The 9,565-nt window shown below is 38.4% G+C and overlaps 1 protein-coding gene across 1 annotated transcript in view; it reads left to right on the top strand.

The window, feature by feature from the left end:
- The window catches only part of LOC111416279 (lysine-specific histone demethylase Su(var)3-3), a 242,010-nt gene that overhangs the window by 166,802 nt on the left and 65,643 nt on the right, over positions 1 to 9,565 (top strand). The gene's annotated exons all lie outside the window — the stretch shown is intronic.

Raw genomic sequence — 9,565 nt, 5'->3', positions numbered from 1 at the left:
ATCTAGCTAAACCCAACCCAACTCAACTCAATCATCTTTTGTTCTCCTGAACCACCAAGAAGGTATTACTTCGGAGAATAATATAGTGTAATATACAGTGTGTTTCATGAGAAATGGTACATATGTTGATATGTTATAAATTTGTTCATTTTAAGCAGAAAAGTTCTTAAAAACATGTGCTCAATTCTCAAAGGTAACTGAGATACAGCCTATTAATGCATAAACTGATTTATTTAAATGTGTACATAAAATATCGAAATTCGGACTTTAAAGGAAGTAAATGTTATCCATTTTTATCACTTATTAATATTTAAATAAATAGAAACAATTGTACTTAGTGATAATATTATTTATTCGATCTTTACCGGTTTCGGCTCACATTAAAGAACCATCCTCAGAAGATATCTCCTTAAATTATTACAAAAAAATTAACAATCAGCAGAGTGGAGGTTGTGGTTTTACTTACGTCAGTATGGAAAATAATTGAATGGTAATTGATAAAATCTTGATAAAATTTGCATATGTCAGCAGATTACAATTTCTTGTATAATAAACGTCACAGAAAATACGAAATCACAGTTAAAACACACAACAAAATCGACAATAACAACGTGTTTGTCAAAAACAAGTTAAAAAATCGAAGTCTCTACAGAAATCTGTAACATTGTAAACACATTGTATACAAGTTAGATCAAAAATAAAAACACGAAACGGATAATTTATGTATTAGTATATGTTGAAATTGGAAAAACAAAAACGGTACAGTAAAGTAAGGTTCGGGAGAAATTATCGGTAGGGTCTAAATGGATTTTTTAAAGTTTTCTATAGGTGTGGAAAAATTGGAGTCGTTTGTTCATGTAGAATGAGTGTGGTAGGGTTATTCTGTTTCCCCTATATACGTTGCACCACAGGTGTCGCAGTCTATCTTGCAAATGCTATTATTATCTAGTATACTTAAGATACATCTAGATCCTATGTTCTAGATTTTATCAATTACCATTCAATTATTTTCCATACTGACGTAAGTAAAACCACAACCTCCACTCTGCTGATTGTTAATTTTATTGTAATAATTTAAGGAGATATCTACTGAGGATGGCTCTTTAATGTGAGCCGAAACCGGTAAAGATTGAATAAAGAATATTATCACTAAGTACAATTGTTTCTATTTATTTAAATTTAAAGGAAGGGTTCGAATATCCCACCGCCTAACTCGATGCACTTGGCTGATTTCTTGAAGATATCACGCACTGTGCTGCGTAATTTATCCTGATATGCCTTGATTCGTGCAGCACTGGCCGTAATACGAGCGATTAGCTCATCACGCGTGTTTACTTTTACTTGATAAACATCGCTTTTCAGCCATCCCGATATTCTCCTGGCAAAGTCTGTTGGTTCCAGGTGTTGTACTGGTTGAACATGGAATGGATACAAGCATGAGTACGCAATGTTCTTCATACTGTTACATGAGAAACACTAAGATGAGCAGAAAGTCTTCTTGTACTGCGTTCTACCGACTGAAGAATTTGTTCAACTTCGTTCAGAGTTTGCATACCTGCGCGTAGAGATTGAATACTTGTACTTGGAACAGACCCGGTTTCATGCAATCACGTAAACCAAATTAACCAAACAATACTTTTACTACCTTCACTATAATTATTATAAGTCAAGTTAAAGCAAAAAATTCACTCACTTTTTTTTTCAACACGCTAAGTACCAACGTATTATGTTAGCCACCAACGCATAAAATTAGTGCTTAAGTTGGTCCATTATATGATCATGACCGCCTGATCGTCTATGCAACTTTAGCACAGAAAGTCTCTTCTATGTAGATGTAGGTGCTCGTCTTAAGTTATTACCTAAAGAAATAAGTGCACTACATCTTCCAATATCAATTAAAGATCTCAAGTACATCAACGAAGAAAATTATCGTCACTTCGAAATTATTAAAGTCAATACTAGAAGTTCCAAACGAAATCTTCGCTATTGATTACTACAATCAATTACATCTATTTTCAACATAGCCACAAAGAATTTAATGAATGCTTAGTGGTAGAAGTTACTGAATACTTGTGCGCTCCCACATTAGTAAAAAGCATCGAAAAGAATCCCAGTTGTGTCATCAATGAGATTTATAAACGTCAAGATGAGCCACCATGCGGAATTCCCCATAAAATCGATTATCTGGAAAGAATTATACATGAAGAATACCTGGATTTTCATAACACCCAAACCAGAGAAGGTTGCTATATCATGTTCTGTGTACTACAGAGCTCTCAGAACTGCGTTATAAAAACGAAACAAATAAACTAGCAGCTAAGAGAGATAACAGTATTACCGTAATAGCTAGTTTCAATCACCCCATCGTACTTCCAAGGAACATCTCTGTAAAAAGACTATGAGTCATTGCAAAACTATCTAAAGAAAAAGTCCAGGTGTTGTACTGGTTGAACATGGAATGAATACAAGCCATGAGTACGGAATATTCTCCATATATTTACATGAGGAACACCAAGATGAGCAGAAAGTCTTCTGCTCATGAGTCAATACTGGTAAAATTGAAGATGGCAACATTCGGTTAGGAAACCGTCTCCTATAGTCAAGACGAACAGCAGGTGTATTTCAATTGCAGAAATCGTAACGAAACACCATATCAGCATATTTTGCATGAGTTAATATGTGTGGCATTTTCAACGACTTAGTCGACACGTCAACGAAATAATGTTAAATGTCAAACATTGACAAATGACTGTTTCACAACAGCCGTTCGTGATATCAATTTATGCATTAACTGGCTGTATCTCAGTTACCTTTGAGAATTGAGCATATGTTTTTAGGAACTTTTTTGCTTAAAATGAACAAATTTATAACATATTAATGTATGTACCATTCCTCATGAAACACCCTGTATATTATATATCTTCCTGTCTTCGAGCTCCAAACGGCATCCATATGAATCTTTGCATGACCTTCCCTTCCCTTTCCTCTCGATCGGTTTAGGTTTTCTTCCATTGTTCCGTCATTATCACAACATATATACTCGGACGAAGGATGGATAGTATCCACCCTCGTCCATTGTCGTTGAACGTTTCCGGTCGTTCTCTTTTCCACATCTGCCTTGCTGGATCATTCTAACACTCACCACCCTTCATTCAAGCTGCTCTTCGTCTCTTCGACGTTACAGGGTACATATAAATCATTAACTTTTTGCAATGATTTTATAATTAGGTATACATACCCGGTTGTGGAGTGGTTAATATCCACCCCGTCCTCCCTGCTCTTCTTCCTCCCGCACCGTCGTCTCCTCCAGCCCTCTCCTCTGCAGATCTCACTCATGCTTCTCCTTGATCTTCATAATACCTGTTACCATTTCGTTGACTATCGTCCACTTCTCTTCTTTATCCAGCAGCAGACATGGAGGGCTGATGAGGCGATCATGGTTTCTTTGTTGATAGTTGTCCCGCATCTAGATTCACATTTGAGTCGCTCTACTGTAAATCTTCGGCATGAGAACAAAGCGTGTTCCACGGTATATGTCTCTTCGCAGAACCAGCATTTTTCGGTCTCGGTTTTTTCTATTTTATGTAGGTACTTTTTGAAAACCCCATTTCTTGTCAAGGCTTACGTGTGGTAGTAATTTACTTCTTCCCACTCTCTCGTTATCCAAGGTTCTATCTGTGTAATCACTGTCTTGTCACCTTGTCTGCCAGGCCTCGATCATCCTGTCTCTACTTTCCACCTACTTTTCAGCAATGGCTTGTACTAACAAATCTAATGGGGCCAGTCCATTTACATATGTCAATCGATTGCGGCTACTTTCGTATTTTAGGCAACGCTTCCACGTAGATGTTACGTATAGACTCGCCGACGTCACAGCGGTTGTAAGGATTCTTCTCTTCTTTTCTTTAGAGCCACCCAAATTTGGCATAAGTTTTAGAAGCACGTTGCTCATAAGAGTTGCCTTGTTTGGAAACCTCTTCTACGAGCTTTGTCATACTCATGTCTTTGTTGAGATATACACCAAGATATTTCACCTTCTCTCCGATATGGATCTCCTTATCTTCCACTCGCAAATTCAAATATTTTCATTTTCTCCTTTCTTACAGTAATACTAGTTCTGTCGTCTGGGCCGCGATGTTCAGCCCCATATCTTTTTACCCAACCCAAGATAGAATTTGACTAAATTTGGTCAAATTCCATATCAAAGCGCCGATAATCTCCAACCTAATCCCTTCCCACAACATTTTGACTACCCAATGCAACAGAATCCGTTACTCGAGCCAATCCAAAATCAAACTGAAGCTAACACCTTGGCAACGTCATCCATCACAAACGTATGGTATCTAAAGTCAAATTAACCCCAACCTAACACCATTGCCATCTAAATCTAACATTGTGGTAATCAAATCCAATACGAATACAGTGCATCTCCACTCAATCCAGCTTAAAACCAATCTCTAACCTAATCCGATTTCCACCTGAACCTAATATTTTGGGAACCCGACACAAATCTGATCCGAATCAGATCCTAGCATTTTGATTACCCAACTCAATATGAATATAACTCATCTCCACTAAAACCAATTCAAAATCAATCCTCAACCTAATCTCATTCCTACTTAATCCTAGCATTTTCGCAACCCATCCAAATACAAATTTAACACATCTACATTAAAGCCAGTGTAGCATTCAAGTCAACCCAAACCAATTTTCAACCTAATCCTAAGCCGATCTGAACTTAACATTGTAGCAAGATTTGCCCAAACGAATAAAACTCAAACGTAATCCCATGTTCATCTGTACATAGGAATTTTACCTTGATGACTATCAGTGCAGAAGGAAAATTCTGTTGATAATATTTTAAGCGAATCATTTACAAAGAATTATTTTACGTTCGGTAATAGCAAAGGAGAAAGGTATCTTGAAATTAGGGTCGCGTGGGTCGAAAGCATATGAGATAACGTCTTGAAAGCGAGGCGGGCCGCGCGCTCGTAAATTAATTAAAACTTTAATCGGGCTGTCTTCTTAATCTTAAAACACGTGCATTTACTAAAATTGCAGTTAGATATTCCATAATACCCATGTCCAATGGTGATAACGCTTAATTCGATTTGACGTCCTTAACGACTCGATAGAATCTCAAAAGGACCACCTTTACTTTTTATCATATAAAAGTCAATTTGTGAGACATTAACGTTAATAGCAACGTTGATTATATATATATTACTTCTTAAATAAGATTTTGTTGTGTATGTTGTAACTTTTTGTTTTTATTGATGATTTCGAAGGGGGGAGGCGATAAACGTGAACGACGAATTACAAATCCGCTTGGATCTCGATGGGGCGTTTAATTTAATCGAAACGCCGGCGCGGCTCGCATGTAATTTAATAGGACGCGTCGCCGGCCCGTAAAGAACGGCGCGTCGAGTGTTTAACTAGTTAATCTCGGGGGGAAACCGCCGAGTATCGCCTTTCCGAGTGGTTCAACCGCAGAACTTAAGTCTCTTTGGCTCGGATCAGTTTTGCTGTGTACCATCTTTTTTTTAACAAGTCACTCAATACCAGTTTAAAAAATAACGAGACTTGTTAAAAAATCGAAGAGATGATTGTTATTGCTTTCGGGTTGATTGCGAGGAGAAAAAGAAATGTTTCAAGTCGAAGACGATTAGCAAAGGCATATATTCAAACTGTCGCGTATAAATACGTTTGCGGCAATCAGTTGGTATCTCGTAGCAATCGTCGATTTAATTGTTCAATATATATGCGTGTAAGAACTAGTTTTGGGGTCGGGAGGCAAAGTGATGGCAAGGCAACAGGACAGCTTCGTGAATATGTATTAGATAATTAAAGGTGGTAATCTCGGGTCGAGCTTATCAACGCGGTCTTTCCCTATCTCCTTGAGTGCTCTTAACCTGAAGGTGAAGGTCGAACGAATACTAAAAATACAAATAGGAAAAGTACGAATAATATTTTTAGTGACGGGAAGAGAGTAAAACGTTCAATTATGTCGTCAACGTGGCCGGTCGGGCTGATCCAATATATTAGAACACAATGCACGTCCAGCGCGGAGGTGAATCGACACATTTTATTAAAAAGGGTATAATTAAAAAAGCCGGTCGCCGACGGACAAAGTCCGAGACACGCGCACGTCCGACCCGGCGCCAAATACGGTAAAAATGACGATGCTGCCGCTTCGAGCTCCTGCTAATTTACGCTCGGAATACGAACGATCGATTTACCCCCATAAGAACGGAGAAATGTTCTCGATTTTATGTCGCGGTTCCGAGAATCGCGCGCAGTTCGCTTTTTACGTAGCATAATATTAGCTTAATATTATTGGCGACCTTCGAGCGCTTTTTTACCTCGTTTCGCGGTTTCGCAGAAAACAACCGTCCGCCATCGTCCGGGGGTCCTTTAGACGAGAGGAATCCCGGCGAGTTTCCGAAAAATTCTCGCGCGGTAATTGGTTTCTTCGTCGCTCTTGTACGCTGTCGCCGTTATTTATCGACGCGGCGAACGGAACAGGTCCCGTTCGCCAAAAAGTGACGAAAAAGGTGGTCGCGCGGGTGAGCGGCCGCGCCGAAAAGTAACGAGCGCGCAGAATTCCCGTCTTCAGCAAGTGTCGACAGTAAAAATAATGAGGTGGCGGCCTAAGTTATGGGCCCGGAGAGCGCGCGGGACGTGCGCCGCGTCCCGGTGCTTGTCGTCGCTTGCGAACTCCTTTTTTCCACTTTGGGATACAAGAAATGCCACTTTGGCGGCCACCATACTCTTTTCTGATGGGAACCAATGCATTTCCCCAATTTTAACCATCATCGCACCAATTTACAAACTTCCAAAATTATTGCTACCACTTAAACGAAATTAACCCAACAATACTTTTACAACCTTTACAATAATTATTATAACTCAAGATAAAACAAAAAATTCACTCACTTTTTTTTTCAACACGCTAAGTACCAACGTACCAACTTAAGTTTGTCCATTATATGATCATAACCGCCAGATCGTAAGTGTTCGTTTTGAGTTATTACCCAAAGAAATAGGTGCAACACTACAACTTAAGAAACTTTTCTGCGCATTGAATATTCCGCGCCAGCGTAAATTATAAATCTATTAACCTGGTGTAGTTTAAAATCTTCATTTATATATTGAGGCTTAATACACAAAACTTGCTTTTATCTCGGACCAATTTGTAACAAGGGTAGTTTTTTCTCCTTTAGTATGGTAATTGCGTTTATAGTTGAAATTCCCTTTTAATTGCAACCATTACACAAACATAAATCTAACATTTTGCCTACCTAACAAAACCAAACCCAGAACCAACTCCTTTTTATTTTTAACAACGTCAGGAAAACTCTGCTATCAGACACTCGTCTTGGGATCTTAAGCGGCCGGATAGTGTGGGGTTGGGGCCCATGATTGGATCCCTGACCCACTAAAAATCCCTTTTCTCGTCTTCCTCCGGAACCGCCAGCAGGCATTTCTTCGGAGTTCTATCAGACTTTTTTTCTTCTTTCACCTCTTCAGTACTGGTCCCTCTTCCTTCGACACCCCTTCGACAAGACAATTAACTTTTTGCATACTTAAACCTTTTATTCATACCTAGTTGAGGGGAGAGCTCCGACCCTCTCACCTGGTCTCCATTACTCATTGCTCTCTCCCGGCCTCTCTCATACTCCTCGTTTATGGTGAGAATCTCCACAATCATTCTCGATAAGACATTCCACTTTCTCTCGCTAGCCAGCATCTGCTGTATGACATTATCAGTGTTTAAAATTACCCCGAGTTCGTTCTGGCACTTCCCTCTCTGTTTTTGGAATTTTACACACACAAATGCGGAATGTTCCGCTGTGACTATCTCCTCACAAAACCAGATGTTTGACTTGGATTTCTTAATTTTCTTCAGATAGTTGACAAATACTCCATGCCCTGTGATGAACTGAGTCAGGTGGTAGTTAGGTTCCCCCCACTTTAGCTGATATCATGATTTAATATCGAATGAGTGACGTCGTCCAACCCTCTTGCATCTTCCACTTTTCTTCACACTTGTAGTGGACACAGTGCAATAAGCCGACGTCACCAGTTTGTTGCCAGTTTTCTGTTTATGCAGTTCGGCATGTTCTTATAATGTTTGTGCTTAAGGGCACACTTTCACGTTGGTGCGGCATACAACACGGCCGACAACACAGTAGTCGCCAATAGTCTTCTCTTGGCGGAGCTTGGGCGTCCCAAAGTAGGCATTATTTTCCGTAATATATTTGTCACCTTCCTGGCTTTGTGACTTACTGCCCTCACATGAGCCGTCGTCCTTAGGTCCTTATCCAGGTACACTCTTAAGTATTTTATCATTGGAAGGATTTTCACATCTGTTCCGTCTACCTTAATTGTCATCGTGGGTGCCTTTCCTCTTCCCTGTAGAACCACCACTTCGGTTTTATGTGCCGCCACTTTGATCCCCGTGTTACTAAGCTTATGAGATATCTGGTTCACCGCGTATCCGGCTTTATCCTCAACACTAGTCCTATCCTTTCCTGTTATTATAAGCGCCAGAGCATCTGTATATGCCACCATACCGACTCCAGCCTCCATCTCCCATCGCAGAATCTCGTCATAGAATATATTCCAGAGGGTCGGACCCAAGACAGATCCCTGAGAAACTCCGCAGAATACTCTTACTCCCTCGTCGTGGGAAAAGTTTCTCCACCTGTTCTTTTATTATATCTTCACTGATAGGCTTCCTTTTTTAAGTTTAAGTTTTTTCATTGCAATTAGGTAGGCTTTACCCCATATAAAAACCATATATTAGTTTCTAACTTACATTTATTTATATAAAGTCGTACTAGTTTCGGGTTACACCATCATCAGCGACAACTATAATGAGTACAAACCATAAGATAACATTACAAAAAGTTGGTATATAAAGTTAAGAGTTTTTTGTTTACAAATTTTTTTTGATATATAAAAAGTGGAAGTTAAATTAAGAAAACATATAAACGTTTAAAAAAAATTTACAATTAAACCAAAAAAACTTAAAATTAGCCTTAGATTAAAACTTCCGTAGAGAATTTATAGAATTTACCCCATATGTCTTCATTTAATAATAACAATAATTTTATTGGCAAAAAAGAATACTACAATGTAACAAATACATACTACCATAAAATAACTAAGTATAGAGTTTGCCAAAGGGTATTTCCATCCAATTTATGGCGTCCTGATCTTCATGGAAATCCCAAACACGAAAAAAAAAGAAATATTGTAATAAACCCTCTTTATTTATGAATTTTAGAAGTGTTTTATATGAAACTCAAAGTAAAATATTTATTATATTTTATTAATTGGTACGACGGTTACATGTTGACTTAACAATAATTAATGACTACTTAATATCTAGTTTCACAATTTGTAATAATTGTCCAATAAGCACAATTCATCACATTACCACATTAACTTTAATTGTTTTATAAAATAGGAATGTGCTTCCTTTGCAATATATAAAAAAACAAAATAAAGTATTAACAAATCAAAATTAAATTCAAACTGAAACAATTATCGTGGCCGA

Source organism: Onthophagus taurus, chromosome 3 (assembly GCF_036711975.1).
Source record: "Onthophagus taurus isolate NC chromosome 3, IU_Otau_3.0, whole genome shotgun sequence".
In the NCBI taxonomy this organism is placed as follows: domain Eukaryota; kingdom Metazoa; phylum Arthropoda; class Insecta; order Coleoptera; family Scarabaeidae; genus Onthophagus; species Onthophagus taurus.
Note: the sequence above shows the minus strand (reverse complement) of the source record. Positions and strands in the feature narration are given on the sequence as shown.